This window comes from Heterodontus francisci, chromosome 21, assembly GCF_036365525.1.
Source record: "Heterodontus francisci isolate sHetFra1 chromosome 21, sHetFra1.hap1, whole genome shotgun sequence".
Lineage (NCBI taxonomy): Eukaryota > Metazoa > Chordata > Chondrichthyes > Heterodontiformes > Heterodontidae > Heterodontus > Heterodontus francisci.
In genome coordinates, this window is record NC_090391.1 from 75481078 (window position 1) to 75502155 (window position 21078).

A 21078-nucleotide genomic window follows, 5' to 3' on the forward strand; every position below is an offset into this window, starting at 1 on the left:
CTTTCATTTATTTCCCAGATTCATTGCTGAACTTTACTCCTGTGTGTACTCTCAATGCCGTTCTGCGTTCTGCATCCACAATTGTTTCTGTTTGGCTCACAGTCACTTTCACCTTTGATCGATTTGTGACCATTTGTTGTGAGAAACTGAAAACAAAATATTGCAGCCAGAAAACGGCAGCTGTGGTTGTCGGAACAGTGAGTGTGCTGGGCTGTTTAGAGTCTCTCCCCTGGTACTTTACAGTGGAACAATATGACTTTATTGATAATGTTCCCATGGGTTGTGTTAATAAACTGAGCTTCTTTACTTCCCCCATATGGAGGGCATTTGAAATGTTTGACCTCATTTTAACCCCTTGTGTCCCGGTCTTTCTGATTTTGCTGCTCAATGTTCTGACAGCCAGACGGATTTTATTCTCCAGTAAAGTCCGCAGGGGATTCCGGCACCATAGCAATGCAGAGAATCACAAGGACCCAGAGATGGAGAATCGCAGGAAATCAATTATTTTACTGTTCAGTATATCCGGCAGTTTTATACTGTTATGGGTGACCTGGGTTGTATTTGTCATTTATAGGCGAATTGTAGATATTCAGTATTATTTCTCCGACATTGACCCTCTCTTTATCACAGATCAGACATCAAAGATGCTGCAGATTCTCAGTTCCTGCACCAACACATGTATTTACACTGTGACCCAGAATAAATTCAGACTGGAGCTGAAGAAGGCGGTGAAATACCCTTTAAATATCATTGTTAAATTAGTGAAATCACTGAAAGTGCTGAATGGATTCAAACATTGGAAGTAAATCCAATTTCGCCCCCCCGACCAACACCCCACCCCCGCCCCGCTCCACCACCCTCCTCCCCTCCGTCCCCACCCGTCTTTGATTATTTTACCGGCGCCATCTTTAGTCCTGGCAGCTGCGAGAACGTGGCAGTCCAAGACGTTTCGCCGCAACAGGCTGCATTTGCGCAAGTGCCAGTACAGCGCCACCTAGTGGTTGATTTGTTAACGAAGGCAGCCAGTGGGCAAATCTGCAAATCGCAGCGATCGTGAGGTGGTGAGAGGGGGATAGTAACTGCAGTGTGCCAGGGACACCAGCAGATCGAGATGGTGGGAGCGGGCAAAAACTGCAGTGAGGCAAGGACACCAGCAGATGGAGATGGTGAGGGGGTCAGTAACTGCAGTGAGACAGGGACACCAGCAGATGGAGATGGTGAGGGGGTCAGTAACTGCAGTGAGACAGGGACACCAGCAGATGGAGATGGTGAGGGGAGGGACAGTATTTGCAGTGTGTCAGGGGCACCAGCAGAGGGAGTTGGTGAGAGGGGGACAGTAACTGCATTGAGACAGGGGCACCAGCAGATGGAGATGGTGAGAGGGGGCAAAAATTGTCGTGAAACAGGGACACCAGCAGATGCAGATGGAGAGGAAGTCAGTAACTGCTGTGAGACACGGACACCAGCAGATGGAGATGGTGCGAATGAGGCATTAACTTCAGTGAGACAGGGACATCAGCAGATGGAGATGGTGAGAAGGGGACAGTAACTGCAGTGTTTCAGATGCACCAGCAGATGGAGATGGTGAGGGGGGGGGACAGTAACTGCAGTGAGACAGGGACACCAGCAGATGGAAATTGTGAGAGGGGGACAGTAATTTCAGTGAGACAGGGCCACCAACAGATGAAGATGGTGAGAGGGGACAGTAACTGCAGTGAGACAGGGACACCAGCAGATGGAGATGGTGAAAGTGGCCAGTAACTGCAGTGAAACAGGGACACCAGTAGATAGAGATGGTGAGAGCGGGACAGAAACTACAGTGAGACGAGGGCACCAGCAGATCGAGATGGTGAGAGTGCACAGTAAACTGCAGTGAGCGAGGCACATCAGCAGATGGCGATGGTGAGCCATTTCTGCTGGGAGATTCTGTGTTCCTGGGAGTTTTAAAGTTTTTACAAGTTTGAGGACTTTACTTTCTGTAAACCTGAGATGCTGAATAAAATGATTTCAATACAGTTTTTGTTGAATGCCTATTTTCTACATTAAAATGATTCGTGTTTGGAAAATTATTTTCAGTGATTAAAGGCAATGCATAAATAAAACAACAGCATCAAATTAAACTGAATCATTTACAAATAAAAACTCTCTATATAAGTTGTGTTGAATTCTTCATCACGAACGTTATGACATCTCTCTCTCGCTCTCACTTCTCTATGCTGGTATCTTCTCTACTATAATTCAGTGCAATTGAAGTTTTGATCCGATTGTCTTTTTTAAGTTGATATTGAATCTGCTTTCAGAAACCTGTCAGACAGTGAATTCCAGACCAGAACAACTCCCTGACCATTTGTATCTCTCTTCTGCTAGCATAAACAGTCTCTCCTCACGTCTCGAAACTGCGGGAAAGATTTTGAATACAATTAATTTCTGCAGGACCGCAGCTGCAGAGGAGCTGGAACCTCCTGAATGTGGACAAGCGATGGACAAAAAATCTTCTCTGAATCCCCAAGGACAGCAGAGGATAGAAACAGTCAGGAAGCAAATGGGAACAAGAGACACTTTATTACAGCAGCAAAAGCTCTTTGTCAGAATGTGGAGGTCGGTATCGCTAAGCTTAATAGAAACTGGAAGTGAAAAGTGGAAGATCTTTAATACAATTTGTGCTAATTGTTGGTTTCCCAGCTTTATAAAGCCTTGTAACATTAAACTGGTAAATGTTAAGAAGGTTTTTTTGATTGAATACAGTCTAATGCATAAATGCAGCAGCAGCAAATAAAGTACAAAGAATCACTGAGAAATATAACTGTAAATATAGGTGAGAATTGTTGTGTGAAATGTCACCAGTTGCTAAAGTTCTGTCGGCTGCATCATTAACCTGGCTCCAGTTTCAGTCTTTGTCACACAGTGGAATTGAAAATCCGAATAGAAACTGCTTGTTTATACTGCAGTCAAACCGGCCTCTCCGACAAAATCTTTTTCAGAATTTGAAGGTAACTGCAGGAGACATTTTCAGTCATTTTCAATACTTTCTGTTAACTTGAGGTGAATAGTGAAAGAGATTTAATACAATTCGTGTTAAATGGCCATTATCCAAACCGGCTCCTCCAGATTTTAAATTACAGAAGTTGTCTGCTCTGTTAATGAGGTTTATGGGGGAGGGAGTGAGAGAGACAGACAAACATACAGGTTTCTGTCTGGAATGGTCCATTTGGGATATGTTTGGAATTTCCCTCTCTCCCCCACTCCCTGATTACACAGAGACTCACCTTGGACTGTTCCAAACCTAGGAGGCAGTGTCCAGATGGAGGAAGCTGAGAGCTGGTTGGATGAGCTGTATTTTCGGTGGACTGTCTGATTTGAGTGACAGGTTCTGGGATATATTAGGGCAACATCAGCCTCCATTCTTTCTTTCCATGTGGCTGGTTTTTGAAGATGAGTTTCTGTGTCTCAGTCTCTGTGTCTCTGTGCCCTGGTGAATTGCAAGCTGATTACAATGTGTGTGTGTGAGAGACAGTCCAGTCTGAATCCCCCTCTCACTGTCCTGACCCTTGACTCCAATTCCCACCCTATCTCCCTCTCCAGGATCTTTTCCCTATGGATGAACTGATGGAAGGAATGTGTTCGAGTCCAACGATGGAGCGCAGACCGTGAGGGATGGTGAGTACCACATCTTTATTGTCTCTCTCTGCCTTTCTCTCTCATTTTGACTCAATTTCTCTCTCTCAATCTCTCTCACTCAATCTCTCTCTCTCAATCTCTCTCTTTCAATCTCTTTCTCAATCTCTTTCTCAATCTCTCTGTGTCTATTTCTCTTTGTTTTACTCTCTCTCTCTCTGTGTTTCTCTCTCTCTCTCTCTCTCTCTCTCTCTCTCTCTGTCTGTCTCTCACTCTCTCTGTTCCTCAATCTCTCTCTCTCAAACTCTCCCTCTCTGTTTCTTTCTCTCTCTCTCTCTCTCCCTGTATTTCTCTCTCTCTCTGTGTTTCTGTCTCCGTGTGTTTTTCTCTCTCTTTCTGTTATTTTTTCTCTCTCTCTGGTTCTCTCTCTCCCTCTGTGTTCCTCCATCTCTCTCTCTCTCTCACTCTCTCTCTCACTTTGTGTTTCTCTCTATCTCTCGGTTTCTCTCAGAGTGATTGTGTGTCTTTCTGTCTCAATGGATTTCTCTGTCCTTCTCTCTCCAAATCTCTCTGTGATTCTCTGTGTGCCTTTCTCACTGTCTTTCTGTCTGTCTCGTTGTTGCCTGCAATTACTTTGTGTCTCAGTTCTTTCGCTCCACTTTTTACCCTCCTCTTTTCTATGTCTCTTTTTGCCTTCCCTCAATTTCTCTAACTTTCTGTCTACTCTATTTCTGACTTTGTCTTTTCTCTATTTATCTGACTTTGTCTTTTCTATATTTCTGACTTTCTGTCTTTTCTGCATTTATGACTTTCTGTCTTCTCTCCATTTCTGACTTTCTGTCATTTCTGTATTTCTGACTTTCTGTCTTTTCTCTATTTCTGACTTTCTGTCCTTTCTCGACTTGTTGGCTTTCTGTCTTTTCTCTCTTTCTCTGACGTTCTGTCTTTTCTCCACTTCTCTGACTTTCTGTCTTTTCTCTATTTCTGACTTTCTGCCTTTTCTCTATTTCTGACTTTCTGTCTTTTCTCTATTTCTCTGCCTTTCTGTCTTTTCTCTATTTCTGACTTTCGATCTTTTCTCTATTTTTGACTTACTGTCTTTTCTCTATTTCTGACTTTCTGCCCTTTCTCTATTTCTGACTTACTGTCTTTTCTCTATTTCTGACTATCTGTCTTTTCTCTATTTCTGACTTTCTGTCTTTTCTCTATTTCTGACTTTCAGCCTTTTCTCTATTTCTGACTTTCTGTCTTTTCTCGACTTCCCTGGCTTTCTGTCTTCTCTCTCTTTCTCTGACTTTATGTCTTTTCTCTATTTTTGACTTTCTGTCTTTTCTCTATTTCTCTGACTTTCTGTCTTTTCTCTATTTTTGACTTTCTGTCTTTTCTCTATTTCTCTGACTTTCTGTCTTTTCTCTATTTCTGGCTTTCTGTCTTTTCTCTATTTCTCTGACTTTCTGTATTTTCTCTGTTTTTCTGACTTTAGTCTTTTCTCTATTTCTCTGTGTGGTTCTATCTTTTCTCTCATTCTTTTTCTCTCCCTTCTTTGTCTCTTTCTTCATTCTCTCTTTACTTCTCTTTGTCTATCTTCTTTCTTGCTCTTTCCATCTTTTCTCCACTTCTTTCTCTCTCTTTCTTTGTCTCTTTCTCTTTTTATCTTTTCTCTCTTTCTTGTTCTCTCGTTTTCTTTTTCTAACCCCATTTCCCCCCCCCCGCCGCAATTATAACCGCCGCAATTTATATCCCCCCACAATTTATCCCCCCCGCAATTTATCACCACCTGCAAGTTATCTCCCCCCCACAATTCCCCCCACCAATTTATCTCCCCTGCAAAATTCCCCCCCCGTGCAATTTTTATCCACCACGCAAATTTTTATCTCTGTTATATTCCCCCCCACCGAAGACATCCCCCCTTGCACAGACCCCAACAACCGAAATAATCCACGTCTGCAGCCCCCTATCTGATATCTCCCTGTTAAATGACACCCATCCAATACAGTCACTATAACAGACCACCATCTAATTATCCCCGGCCCCAGTTACAAGACAACCATCTTAAAACCCATCCCCCCACCCCCAGAACAGAATCCCAGCTATATAACCACCCCCAAAAACAGACTCCCATCTAAATACAACGCCCCCCCAGGAACAGACTCCCATTTAAATACCCCAGGGACAAACTCCCATCGAAATACCCGCCCCCCCAAACAGACACCCATCTAAATAGCCCCAGGAACTGAATCCCATCTAAATACCCCCCACTCCCGAAACAGACACCCATCTAAATACCCCCGGGAACAGACCCCCATCTAAGTACCCCCTGGGATCAAATTCCCATCTAAATACCCCCCAGGAAGAAACTCCCATCTAAATAACCCACCCTGGAACAGACCCTCATCTAAATACCCCCTGGGAACAGGCGCCCATCTGAATAGACCTCCAGGAACAAACTCCCTATGAAATAGCCACCCAGGAACAGCCTCCCATCTAAATACCCCCGGGAACAGGCTACCATCTAAATAAACCCCAGGAACAAACTCACATCTAAATACCCCCCCCCCCCCCCAGGAACAGACTTCCATCTAAATACCCCCCGGGAGCATACACCCATCTGAATACCCCCCCAGGAACAGAACCCCATCAAAATACCCCCCTCTCTGTGAACAGGCTCCCATCTAAATGCCACACCAAGAGCAGACTTCGATCTAAATACCCCCGGGAACAGGCTCCCATCTAAATACCCCCCTCCTGTGAACAGACGCCCATCTAAATAACCCCCATCAACTGACCCAATCTAATTCTCCCCCTGCCCTCCATTGTAAACAATCCCCCTTTCTAAATACCCTCCCTGTCTTGTAAAAGCCCCCCTCTACAAATTCCCACCCTGTAACATCTCCCCCATGAACATCCCCCTTCCCACCCCCCATGTTATTCCCACCTCCATCATTTTCCTGTGTTTGGCTCCATCTACTGACAATCTTTCATTCACTTTAATTCCTGGTCTGGATAAGCCACTGGAATTCCATCAACTGGATCCCAGACCCCTGGCACATTAACTCCTGTCCGATCAAGCACAGGGCTGGGCATAGAGAAAGGCTCTCCAGAGGCTAACTGGCATTCTGAGCATTTAACGCACAGGAAGATCCCAGGGCCAGACACATCCCTCTCTGCAGAAAGGTGTTTCACGTGTTCTCCCCATTGGCTTCAGGAAATCAAACCGGGGGAGACACACACAAACACACACACACACTGCCTGTTACAGGGACGATGTTAGATCATGGCTGATCTGTCCCTTTCCCCATTGAGCCATAAGGAGACAGGCAAAAACAGTCGGGAGCAGATACACAGAGAGGCAAAGAAACACTGGGCTGGACTCGGACTTGGTGCCAATGGTGCAAACCATTGTTCAACACCAAGGCAGCGAGATCAAATCCACCCCGAGACAGAGGGACAGAGACACAGCAAACAGATCCCATGATTAGGACAGAACAGAGAGAGAGATAAAGAAATAAATGGAAAGGGAGATGGAGAATGAGATGCAGGGAGTGAGTCCGAAACCAAGGGGAGAGAAACTGAGAACAGAGGATCAGAAATACCGAGAATATGAGAGAGAGAGAGAGAGAGAGAGAGAGAGAGAGAGAGAGAGAGAGAGAGAGAGAGAGAGAGAGAGAGAGAGAGAGAGAGAGAGAGAGAGAGAGAGAGAGAGAGAGAGAGAGAGAGAGAGAGAGAGAGAGAGAGTGTAATGGAGACATATACAGAGAGATGTTGATATTGATAAAGATCCCCAGCAAAGAGAGAGATGCAGAGACAGAAAGACGTGGAGGGGCAGTGGTACAAAGTAAGATGCGTTTACAGAATAGAGAGGGGTGTCCCGAGACAGGGGGATGGGGGAATTGCAGATATAATTTTGCAGGAAAGGAGCAGCAGAGATGGAATGATTCTGGGATTTGGAAGACATAAAGATGCAGAGTGTAACAGAAAGAGAGTGAAAATGGAAACTTGTGAGACGCTAGAATGAGGCAGAGATAGAACGGATGTTGAGAGATACAGGGATAGGGATTTAAAGATGTGAAGAAACAGAAGTTAGGAACAAGGAGGAAGGTGCAGGGATCAAGTTGCAGCAAGAGATGGAGAGAGGGAAATCTAAGGGATTGCATTGACTGTTCTGGAGCAGCGCTTCCCAAACTATTCCCTTCGGAGCACCCTCCAGCCCCATCCCTTGTGGAAAAAAATCCACAGACCCCGAAAACACAAAATCAAAATACTGTAGATGCTGGAAATCTGAAATAAAAACCGTGCTGGAAATACTGAGCATTTCTATCAGCCCCGAAAACACACAGTCGTCTTCTCTGTATTTAGAAATGAATTTGACAATGACACATATATATTTATTATTATTTTTCTCTCTGGTTCAAGCTCTTGTCTGAGAATTCCACGTGGACAAAAGGTTCTTCCTCTGCATCATCACAGCTGCAGCTTGCGAAAGATTCTCCTTGGGAATACGAGAAATAAAATTGATTCAAACAAAGCAAAGCATTTTTTAACAGAAATAAAACACAGCAAGAGCCCAGGGCTCTTTCTCTCAATCACTGATATAAAACAATCTCTCAGTGACTCCCCGTCTTACAAACACATCCCCCGACACAGAGCCAGAGACTGGGAAGTTTGGATGTGTTTACCCTGTCATTGCCTGCTCTCTGTCTGTCTATTTCACTGTGTGTCTCTCTGCATCTGTTTCTGCCTCATTGTAAAAACACAAAAACACTGCTGACCACCATCCCCTCTCCCCTTGAATGATAGAGAGAGAAATCCACATTCCCATCCCTGAAAATCTGAATTCAAATGGCCCCCAGGCGTTTCATTAGACTATCAAATTCAGCCCACAGCCAAAAACACCAGCAATATTCGGGAATGAGAACAAGCCTTTATAAACCGTCACATTTCAGCCATTTCATTGCTGATTCACAGAAGTATTTGACACTCAATGAATTAATTTTTAAAGTGGTCGGTAATGTTGGAAATGCTGTAGGCCAATGGTGCACAGCAAGATCCCACAAGCTGCAGTGAGATAACAGCAGGCTGCCCCTCCTCTGCCCCTCCCATTCCCTCCATGTTTCCCTCACTCTCCTGCGTCTCTCTCTCTCCTGTTACTCTCATTCAGAGAGACAGATGGAGAGAGAGAGAGAGAGAGACAGAGAAATCCACTCTCAGAACGTCACTCTCAATTCAAATGGCTGCTGCACATTTTATTTCAGCCTCAAATTCACGGCACTGCACAAAACGCCAGCATTATTTGGGAATTATACCGGCTCCAAGCTCAGGACTTTAATTCGAGGCCTTCAGGAGAGCTTTACACACAATGAATTCACATCTAAAATGCAGTCACTGTTACAATGCAGGGAATTCTGCAGGCAAGCTATGTACAGCAAGATCCCAGCAACGGTGAACCTTCAACATTCAGTTTACCAAGTTTTTGCATGTGGATCTCTCTCTCTCTCTCTCTCTCTCGCTCTCTCTCTCTCTCTCTCTCTCTCTCAGTGGGGGCAGTGGGGATTCTCCAGGTTGAAAATGTGAGGGGCAGTGAGATTCTGCAGGTTTAAATGGGAGGGGGCAGTGGGGATTCTCTAGTCCCTTCATGAGGAGGGTTTATATGTGGGACTGTTCACAGGGGGATTGGGGTAAATTACTTGGGGTGCTGTTCACAGGAGGGATATTAGATGGGGGTCTGTTCCTGGGGATATTAGATGGGGATCTATTCACAGAAGGGGTATTTAGATGGGGTCCGCTCCTGGGGTTAATTCGATGGGGGTCTGGTCACAGGAGGGGCATTTAAATGGGAGTCTGTTCCTGCTGGTACTCAGATGGGGGTCTGGTCACAGATAGGGCATTTAGTTGGGAGTCTGTACACAAGTGGTATTTAGATGGGAGTCTGTTCCTGGGGGTATTTAGATGGGCATCTGACCCTGGGGGTATTTAGATGAGAGTCTGTTCACAGGGGGTATTTAAAGTGAGGTCTGCTCCAGGGGGTATTTAAATGGGATTCTGTTCACAGGAGGCGTATTTAGATGGCATTCTGTTCACACGAAGGTTATTCGATGGGAGTCTGTTCAAAGGAGTGATATTTAGATGGGAGTCTGTTCAGAGGAAGGGTATTAGATGGAGGTGTGTTGACATGGGGATATCAAAGAACAAAAAACAAAGACCAGTACAGCACAGGAACAGGCCATTCGGCCCTCCAAGCCTGCGCCAATCTTGATGCCTGCCTAAACGAACACCTTCTGCACTTCTTGGGCCCATATCCCTCTATTCCCTTCCCATTCATGTATTTGTCAAGATGTCTCTTAAACGTCGCTATCGTATCTGCTTCCACCACCTCCAATGGCAGCAAGTTCCAGGCACACACCACCCTCTGTGTAAAAAACTTGCCTCGTGCATCCTCTCTAAACTTTGCCCCTCGCACCGTAAACCTGTGTCCCCTAGTAACTGACTCTTCCACCCTAGGAAAAAGCTTCTGACAATCCACTCTGTCCATGCCACTCATAAATTTGTAAACCTCTGTCATGTCGCCCCTCCACCTCAGTCGTTCCACTGAAAATAATCCGAGTTTTTCCAACCTCTCCTCATACCTAATGACCTCCAGACCAGGTAACATCCTGGTAAACCTCCTCTGTACCCTCTCCAATGCCTCCGCGTCCTTCTACCAGTGTGGCGACCAGAATTGCACGCAATATTCTAAGGATGGCCGAACTAAGATTCTGTACAGCTGCAACATGATGGCCAATTTTTATACTCTATGCCCCGACCGATGAAGGCAAGCATGCCGTATGCCTTCTTGAGTACCTTTTCCACCTGCGTTGCCACTTTCAGTGACCTGTACGCCCAGATCTCTCTGCCTGTCAATACTCCTAAGGGTTCTGCCATTTACTGTATGCTTCCCACCTGCATTAGACCTTCTAAAATGCATTACCTCACATTTGTCCAGATTAAACTCCATCTGCCATTTCTCCACCCAAGTCTCCAACCGATCTATATCCTGCTGTATCCTCTGACAATCCTCATCATTATCCGCAACTCCACCAACCTTTGTGTCGTCCGCAAACTTGCTAATTAGACCAGCTACATTTTCCTCCAAATCATTTATATATACTACAAACAGCAAAGGTTCCAGCACTGATCCCTGCGGAACACCACTAGTCACATCCCTCCATTCAGAAAAACACCCATCCACTGATACCCTCTGTCTTCTATGACCAAGCCAGTTCTGTATCCATCTTGCCAGCTCACCTCTGATCCCGTGTGACTTCACCTTTTGCACCAGTCTGCCATGCGGGACCTTATCAAAGGCTTTACTAAAGTCCATATAGATAACATCCACTGCCCTTCCTTCATCAATCATCTTCGTCACTTTCTCAAAAAGCTCAATCAAATTGGTAAGACACGACCACCCCTTCACGAAACCATGCTGTCTCGCGCTAATAAGTTCGTTTGTTTCCAAATGGGAGTAAATCCTGTCCCGAATAAGCTTCTCTAATAGTTTCCCTTCCACTGATGCAAGGCCAACCGGCCTATAATTTCCTGGATTACCCTTGCCACCCTTCTTAAACAAATGCACAACATTGGCTATTCGCCAGTACTCCGGGAGCTCACCTGTCGCCAATGAGGATGCAAAGATTTCTGTCAAGGCCCCAGCAATTTCTTCCATTGCCTCCCTCAGTATTCTCGGGTAGATCCCACCAGCCCTTGGGGACTTATCTACCTTAATACTTTGCAGGACACCCAACATCACCTCCTTTTTGGTACTGTGATGACTGAGACTCTCCCTTCCTTAGGCGCATCATCCACCAAGTCCTTCTCTTTGGTGAATGCTGATGCAAAGTACTCATATAGCTCCTCGCTCATTTCCTCTGGCTCCACAGATAGATTCCCATCTCTGTCCTTGAGTGGGCGTACCCTTACCCTCTTGCTCTTGATATATGTTTAAAAAGCCTTGGGATTTTCCTCAATCCTGTTTGCCAATGACTTTTCATGATCGATCAGATAGCGGTCTGTGGACCAGGGGTATTTATATGGTGGTTGGGGAGTTATTCACTGTCGTGAATAAATTATAGAGAGGATATAAATTGTGGGGGGATATAAATTGAGAGGGGGATAAATTGTTTGGGGGGATAAATTGCAGACCGGATATAATATGCTGGTGGTGGGATAAATTGCGGGGGCGGGATATAAATTGCCGGGGGGTGGGGGTTAGGGTTAGCAAAAGTAAGAGAAAATGAAAGTCAGAAATAAAGGTAAAGAAAGAGAAAAGACAGAAAGAGACAAATTATGAGAGTGGAAAAGAATGAGAGAAAAGACAGAAAGAGACAGAGAAACAGAAAAGAAAGAGAAAGTCAGACAAATAGAAAAAAAAACAAAGTCAGTAATAGAGAAAAGACAGGAAGTCAGAGAAATAGAGAAAAGACAGAAAGAGAGAAAAGACAGAAATTCAGAGAAATATAGAAAAGACAGAGAGTGAGAAATAGAGAAAGGACAGAGAGAGCCAGAGAAAAGGAGGAGGGAAAAAGGGTAGCGAAAGAGCAGAGACACAAAGAAATTGCAGGCAGTAAAGCGACAGACAGAAAGCCAGTGAGAACGACACGCAGAGAATCACAGAGAGATTGAGAGAGAGAAGGACAGAGAAAGCCATTGAGACAGAAAGACAGAGAAGGTGCGCCCGCGCCTTCCATTTTATATGTAGAGGGGGAGTTCCCTCCATTTTATATGCAGAGTGGAGCGCCCTCCATTTTATGTGCAGAGGGGAAGCGCCCTCCATTTTATTTGTAGAGGGGGAGCGCCCTCCAGTTCATATGTACGGGGGAGCGCCCTCCATTTCATATGGAGAGAGCGAGCGCCTTCAATTTTATATGTAGAGGGGGAACGCCCTCCATTTTAGATGCAGACAGGGAGCTCCCTCCATTTTATATGTAGAGGGGTAGCGCCCTCTATTTTATATGTAGAGGGGCAGCACCCTCCATTTTATATGTAGAGGGGAACACCCTCCATTTTTTATGTAGAGTGGAACACCCTCCATTTTATAGTGAGAGAGGGAGCTCCCTCCATGTTAGATGTAGAGGGGAAGCTCCCTAAATGTTATTTGTAGAGGGGGATTGCCCACTATTTCACATGTAAAGGGGGATCGCCCTCTATTTCACACTTAGAAAGTGAACTCCCTCCATTTTTTTCTACGGACAAGGGTCTCCCTCCATTTTACACATAGAAGTCTCTCTCTCTCTCTCCCTCTATCTCTCTGTGCATGACTCTGTTTGTGTCTCTCCCACACCATTTCTCTCTCTCTCGGTCTCTCTTTCTCTGCCTCTCCCTTACTGCCTCACTCTCTCTGCCTCTACCTCTTACTCTGTATCTCTCCCCCTCGATCTCTCTCTCTCACCCTGTCTCCCTTTGTCGCTGTCTGGCCCTATCCATCTCCCTCTGTCTCCGTCCATCTCCCTTTGTAGTCTATTTCAGTCCTCCTCACTGCTCACATTCCCACCTAACCTTGTATATCTCTCCTTTGTCCCGTTTCACTCTCTCTGCCCCTCACCCCAATGTTAAGACAGTATTTGTCCATCCCTCGGTTTATGTTATCCTGGCCACTGTCTCTGGTATAAAATGGAAAAAAGTGTTTTGAAATGGGATCCCCTCAATGTATCTTTACAGGTGGAACTCCCGCCATTTTATAGATAGAGAGGAAGCCCCCTTCATTTGTTATAAAGACAGTGATCCCGCGCCATTTTATACACAGAAGAGCATCACCCTCCACGTCATATGTAGAGCGGGAACTCCCTCCATTTTATACGTAGCGAGGTATCTCTCTCCATTTTGTATATCGAGGAGGAACTCCCTCCATTTTGAACGCAGAAGGGTATCTCCCTCCATTTTATATGTAGAGGGTAAGCTCCCTCCATTTTATGCATAGAGGGGTATCTCCCTGGCTTTTAAACGAGGAATAGGGAGGGAGAGGAGTTGAACAAATGGCTGCCGGGATGGTGTAGGAGGGAGGGTTTTGGTTTCCTGGATAATTTGGGCTCTTTCTGGGGTAGGTGAGACCTCTACAAACAGGATGGTCTTCACCTGAACCAGAGGGGTACCAATATCCTGGGGGGGGGGGGGGGGGCGAGATTTGCTAGTGCTCTTCGGGGGGGGGGGGGGGGGGTTTAAACTAATTCAGCAGGGGAATGGGAACCTAAATTGTAGTTCCAGTGTACAGGATGTTGAGAGTAGTGAGGTCAGGGATAAGGTTACAAGGACGCAAGAGGGCACTGGCAAGCAAGAATTCGGTTTAAAGTGTGTCTACTTCAACGCCGGGAGCATCCGGAATAAGGTGGGTGAGCTTGCAGCATGGGTTGGTACCTCGGATCTCGATGTCGTGGCCATTTCGGACACATGGGTAGAGCAGGGGCAGGAATTGATGTTGCAGGTTCCGGGATTTAGATGTTTCAGTAAGAACAGAGAAGATGGTAAAAGAGCGGGGCGGGTGGGGTGTGGCATTGTTAATCAAGGAGAGTACTGCAGCAGCAGAAAGGACGTTTGTGGACTCGTCTACTGAGGTAGCATGGGCCGAGGTTAGAAACAGGAGGGGAGAGGTCACCCTGCTGGGAGTCTTCTATAGACCTCTGAAGAGTTCCAGAGATGTAGAGGAAAGGATAGCGAAGATGATTCTTGACAGGAGCGAGAGTAACAGGGTAGTTGTTATGGGGGACTTTAACTTTCCAAATATTGACTGGAAATACTATAGTTCGAGTACTTTAGATGGGTCAGTTTTTGTCCAGTGTGTGCAGGAGGGTTTTCTGACACAGTAAGTAGACAGGCCAACCAGGGGCGATGCCACATTGGATTTAGTACTGGGTAATGAACCTGGCCAGGTGTTAGATTTAGATGTCGGTGAGCACTTTGGTGATAGTGATCACAATTCGGTTAGGTTGACCTTAGCGATGGGCAGGGACAGGTACATACCGCAGGGCAAGAATTATCGCTGGGGGAAAGGAAATTATGATGCGATTAGGCAAGATTTAGGATGCGTAGGATGGGGAAGGAAACTGCAGGGGATGGGAACAATCGAAATGTGGAGCTTATTCAAGGAGCAGCAACTGCGTGTACTTAATAAGTATGTACCTGTCAGGCAGGGAGGAAGTTGTCGAGCGAGGGAGCCGTGGTTGACTAAAGAGGTTGAAGCACTTGTCAAGAGGAAGAAGAAGGCTTATGTTAGGATGAGATGTGAAGGCTCAGTTAGGGCGCTTGAGAGTTACAAGCTAGCCAGGAAGGATCTAAAGGGAGAGCGAAGAAGAGCAAGGAGAGGACACGAGAAGTCATTGGCGGATAGGATCAAGGAAAACCCTAAGGCTTTCTATCCGTATATCAGGAATAAAAGAATGACTGGAGTTATATTAGGGCCAATCAAGGATAGCAGTGGGAAGTTGTGTGTGGAATCAGAGGAGATAGGGGAAGCGTTAAATGAATAGTTTTCGTCAGTATTTACAGCAGAGAAAGAAAATGTTGTCGAGGAGAATATTGAGATACAGACTACTAGGCTAGATGGGATTGAGATTCACAAGGAGGAGGTGTTAGTAATTTTGGAAAGTGTGAAAATAGATAAGTCCCCCGGGCCAGATGGGATTTATCCCAGGATTTTCTGGGAAGCCAGGGAGGAGATTGCAGAGCCTTTGTCCTTGATCTTTATGTCGTCATTGTCGGCAGGAATAGTGCTGGAAGACTGGAGGATAGCAGATGTTGTCCCCTTGTTCAAGAAGGGGAGTAGAGACAGCCCTGGTCATTATAGACCTGTGAGCCTTAGTTCGGCTGTGGGTAAAATGTTGGAAAAGGTTATAAGAGACAGGATGTATAATCATCTTGAAAAGAATAAGTTCATTAGCGATAGCCAGCACGATTTTGTGAAGGGTAGGTCGTGCCTCACAACACTTATTGAGTTTTTCGAGAAGGTGACCAAACAGGTGGATGAGGGTAAAGCAGTGGATGTGGTGTATATGGATTTCAGTAAGGCGTTTGATAAGGTTCCCCACGGTAGGCTATTGCAGAAAATACGGAAGTATGGGGTTGAAGGTGATTTAGAGCTTTGGATCAGAAATTGTCTAGCTGAAAGAAGGCAGAGGGTGGTGGCTGATGGCAAATGTTCATCCTGGAGTTTAGATACTAGTGGTGCGCAAGGATCTGTTTTGGGGCCACTGCTGTTTGTAATTTTTATAAATGACCTGGAAGAGGGTGTAGAAGGGTGGGTTAGTAAATTTGCGGATGACGCGAAGGTCGGTGGAGTTCCAGATAGTGCCGAAGGATGTTGTAGGGTGCAGAGGGACATAGATAGGCTGCAGAGCTGGGCTGAGAGATGGCAAATGGAGTTTAATGTGGAAAAGTGTGAGGTAATTCACTTTGGAAGGAGTAACAGGAATGCAGAGTACTGGGCTAATGGGAGGATTCTTGGTAGTGTAGATGAACAGAGAGATCTTGGTGTCCAGGTACATAAATCCCTGAAAGTTGCTACCCAGGTTAATAGGGCTGTTAAGAAGGCATATGGTGTGGTGGCTTTGATTAGTAGGGGGATCGAGTTTCGGAGCCACGAGGTCATGCTGCAGCTGTACAAAACACTGGTGCGGCCGCACCTGGTGTATTGCGTGCAGTTCTGGTCACCGCATAGGAAGGATGTGGAAGCTTTGGAAAGGGTGCAGAGGACATTTACTAGGATGTTACCTGGCAAGGAGGGAAGGTCTAACGAGGAAAGGCTGAGGGACTTGAGGTTGTTTTCGTTGGAGAGAAGGAGGAGGAGAGTTGACTTATTAGAGACATATAAGATCATCAGAGGGTGAGATAGGGTGGATAGTGAGAGTCGTTTTCCTCGGATGGTGATGGCAAACACGAGGGGACATAGCTTTAAGTTGGGGGGTGATAGATATAGGACAGATGTCAGAGGTAGTTTCTTTACTCAGAGAGTAGTCGGGGCGTGGAACGCCCTGCCTGCAACAGTAGTAGACTCGCCAACTTTAAGGGCATTTAAGTTGAAATTGGATAGACATATGGATGAAAATGGAATAGTGTAGGTCAGATGGTTTCACAGGTCGGCGCAACATCGAGGGTCGAAGGGCCTGTATTGCGCTGTAATGTTCTAATTCTAATTCTAATTCTAATTCTGAACATAGAGGGGAGTTCACACAATTTTTTATGCAGAGTGGGAGCACCCTCCATTTTATATGTAGTGGGGGAGCTCACTCCGTTTTATGTGCAGAATAGAGGGAGAAGTGGAGAGCTACTCTTACTGGTAATCTCTCTCCTTCTCTACCTTCCCTTCTCATCTTACTCACTCAATCACTCGTTTCCCTCTCTGCTGCTCTCTCCGTGTTTATCTCTCGCCTCTTCTCTGACTATCTGTATCTCCCTCTGTACTCTCTCAATCCCAATCTCTCGCTGTGTCACACCTTCCAGGCTGCTGCACACAGCTATGCAGTAACACTGACCGAGACTCTCCATCCCAATCTCTTCCTCTTTCTCTCTGGTACTCTCCCCCCATTGCTATCCTTCCCTCTTTCTGTTGCACTCTCTTTATATCTATCCCTGTCTTTCTCACTGATGCTCTCTCTATTCTGGATGGAGGAGGAGAAAAAGAGGCACATATAGACTCAGCTTTAGTCTGTATCTAGCTCCACACTATATGTGCCCTGGGAGTGTTTGATATAACAGAGAGGATGGATATTTTCCCAATAGCTAACTAATAGCTTGCCAAATTTGATGTGACAGTGTTGATGGAGATTTACTCTGTTTCCCTGGAATTTAGAAGGGTAAGGGGTGATTTGAACAAAGTTTAACGTGTTGATTGGGGTGCCAATCAAGTCGGCTGTTTTGACCTGGAAGGTCTCGAGCATCTGGAGTGTTGTAGGTCTTGCACTCATCCAGGCAGGTGGAGATATGCCATCACACATCTGAATTAGCCTTGTAGGTGGTGGAAAGGCTTTGGGGAGTCAGGGGGTGAGTCACTTGTCGCCACAGTACTGATGTGATTTCTTCAGTTCAGATCCTGGTCAATGTCTCCCCACTATGTTGAACATGGGGGATTCAGCGATGGGATAATGCTTTGACTGCCAAGCAGAGGCAGTTGGATTCACTCTTGGTGCAGATGCTCATTGCCTGTCAGTGTGCTATTTTCTGTGTGTGTCTTTTTCTGTGCTCTGGGACCAATTTTCTCATGGGAACGTCATAATGCTGCGTCATAATTAACTAGTTAGCAAAATGAATGCGCATGGACTAAACGGGACAGTGACAGAGTGGATACGACATTGGCTAAGGGACAGAACACAGAGAGCAGTGGTGAATGGTTGGTTCAGACTGGAGGGCGGTATCTTTGTCTAACATAATCTTACACACTTCTAAAATATCTCCCCTCAATCTCCTTTGTTCTTAGGAGACCAAACCAAGCTTTTCCAACCTAAGCTTGAAAATAAATTCCATCATGCCTGGAACCATTCTGGTAAATCTCCTCTGCACCGTCTCAAGGACCGTCACCTCTTTCCTCACACTTCTCCAGTTGGGGCCTAAACAGAGCTTTCTAAATGTTCAGCATAACCTCCCTGCTTTTGTACTCACTGTATACAGTGTACATTGTGGCACAGGGGTATTCCCCAGTGGTTTGGATTTGGACCAGTGAACTTTCTGATATATATTAATGACTTGGACTTGGGTTTACAGGGCAAAACTTCAACATTGTGCCATATGCAATGTAATAAACAGGGACGGGAATAGTAGTAGTCGTCAGGAGGACAGAGGCAGTCTGGTGAAAAGGTCAGACACATGGCAGGTTAACTTCAATGCTGAGAAATGTAAAATGATGCATTTTGGAAGGAAGGCTGAGGAGAAGCGACATAAACGAAATGGTACAATGTTAACATGGGTGCCGGGGCAGAGAGATCTGGGATTTCATTTCTGTCACTTTTTAGTTCTTCAAGATTCAATTTGGTCTTCCAATCTTTGAGTTGAATTTAGCTTCAGCCTGAAAAAATGTTAGCAAACGTGTTGGGAAATGTGTCAAAAGCTGTTTCCGTTCAGACATTCCTGCATTCTGGAAGTGTGAGCTATCTTTGCGAGACAGGAAATAGGGGTCTTTAAATCGACCTGCAGGTTTTGGTTGAAGCAATAAGGTGATAATGTGAATTATGACCCTTGCAGATACACAGAATTGAAGGAACACGCCATGACGTAGTTTACCAATGTCTGACCAACTTCAAAGACTTCGGTAACATGGAGGAAGAGGAGAAGGGAACAATATACAAAACCTGAGGCAGTCAGCCAACGGCAGTAGGAAAATGGATCTCTTTTTATGGGTTTTACTTTGAAGGCCTGAGCTGATGATTGAAAAAGCAGGAGTTCAAATCACACACTGGGCTGTTGTGAATTTGAATTCTGCTTCTGCTGGAAAAAAAGATAAATCTGGAATTAAAAAACCTCTCGGATGGTCTTTTGTCTTCGAGTGCAAAGTCCGTTTGTGTCTCAGTTTTGCTGTATTTACGAATGATTTAAGATGATGGGATAGAATCCCTCATACACAAGTTTACCAATGACACAAAAATAGGCAGCATTGTAAGCAGTGTAGCTGAAAGCATCAAAAAGACAATAAGATATTAATATCTTAAGAGAATGGGCAAAACTGTGGCAGACAGATTTCAATGTCAGCAAAAAAGACTAGAACAGAATCCTTCATAAATGGTGAAAAACCACAAACACTGCAGGTCCAAAGAAACTTGGGGTATCCATGCACATTTGAGTGCAGTGTAAATTTACCAGAATTATAACTAGACTTCACGGGTTAAATTATGAGGTGATGTTACACAAACTGGGGATGTTTGCATTGGAATTGAGGAGGATCAAGGTGATTTGATCAAAGTTGTTGATGTATTAAGGGGAACTTATAGTTTCCTTTGGGAGGAACCATTTCGGCAGCTTGGGAACATCGGAGCAGGAGTAGGCCATTCAGCCCATCGAGCCTGCTCCGCCATTCAATACTATTACGGCTGATCATCCACTTCAATGCCTTGTCCCAGACTATCTTCATATCCCTTTATGTCGTTGGTATTTAAAATCTGTCAATTACTGTTTTAAACATACTCAATGACCGAGCTTGCACAGCCTTCTGGGATAGAGATGTTCAAAGATTCACAACCCTCTGAGTAATGAATCTTCTCCTCATCTCTGTCCCAAGTGGCTTCCCCCTTATTTTTAAATTGTGTCCCCTGGTTCAAGACTCCCCAACCAGGAGAAACGTCTTACCTGCATCTACCCTGTCTATCTATCACGTTACCCCAGGGTCTCCACACAGCCTGTCTCCAAGTCCTCCTGCTTCTAAAGTGTCTCAGGGTCTCCTGGCACTTTCGATCTTTCTGCTTCTGTCTCTATCCCTCATTATCTCTCTGTTCTCTCTCCTTTTCTATCTCTCCCTGTCTCTCTGTTACTCGACCTCTGTCCCTCTGTCACTGACAATCACTCTCTCCCACCATGTTGTTTATCATTAGGGGTCGAGTTAAATCACAGACAAAATAAACACTTCACCTGTCGGCCCCGGAACGAATCGCAAAATTTGTGGATATTTTATGTCTGTATTCAGACAATATAGACAGCAAAGTATATTATTTGATGGGATGCTGCAAATCGATTTACACTAGTACGGAAGGACACATAACTTCAAAACAATTATTCACATGTCTTGTCCAACTTAAAAACAGATTCGACCCGATAATGTAATCAATGCCAACACGATTGAGTTTGTTGGAGTACCTTAAGATTTACTCAGTATGACTTTCAGAAATTAAACATTACACATGCAGTGCAAGATTAAAGATTACACATGGGTTAGGTTACTTAGAATTCCAGTATAATAACACTAAAATCCCAGTGAATATTCCTGGAAAATCAATGCTGCAAATGATCCCCACAGACTCTCACCTAGTCTGTGTCTTTAATCTCACCAAGTTCCCACTGATCGATGATCAGTCGTTCAAGAGGGATTTTCTTCCAGTAGCTGGTCTGGATATCTGGACTGCCGTGTCAGATAAAGGAAAGGGACCTCCTTATATCCAGGACTGACTCTCACTCAACGGTCGTGCACCATGTCACTGGACTCAGTGTTAGGTTCTTTCCCTGCATGATCAATCACTATGTTTGATCGATATCTTTTCCTATACTGCCTGGACCACCCCACACACACATTGCATTTGCTTCTACATTCCAAGCCTCACCCGTACCTAATTTCTTGCCATCAAAAATCTCCATTGTCTTATCCATATCCTGCCTTCTTGTAAGTCCAGTCCTTTGGTCATTTACTGTCCATATCTTGTCTTAGGAATGCAGCACATAGAACATAGAACATAAGAACATAAGAACTAGGAGCAAGAGTAGGCCGTCCGGCCCCTCGAGCCTGCTCTGCCATTCAGTAAGATCACG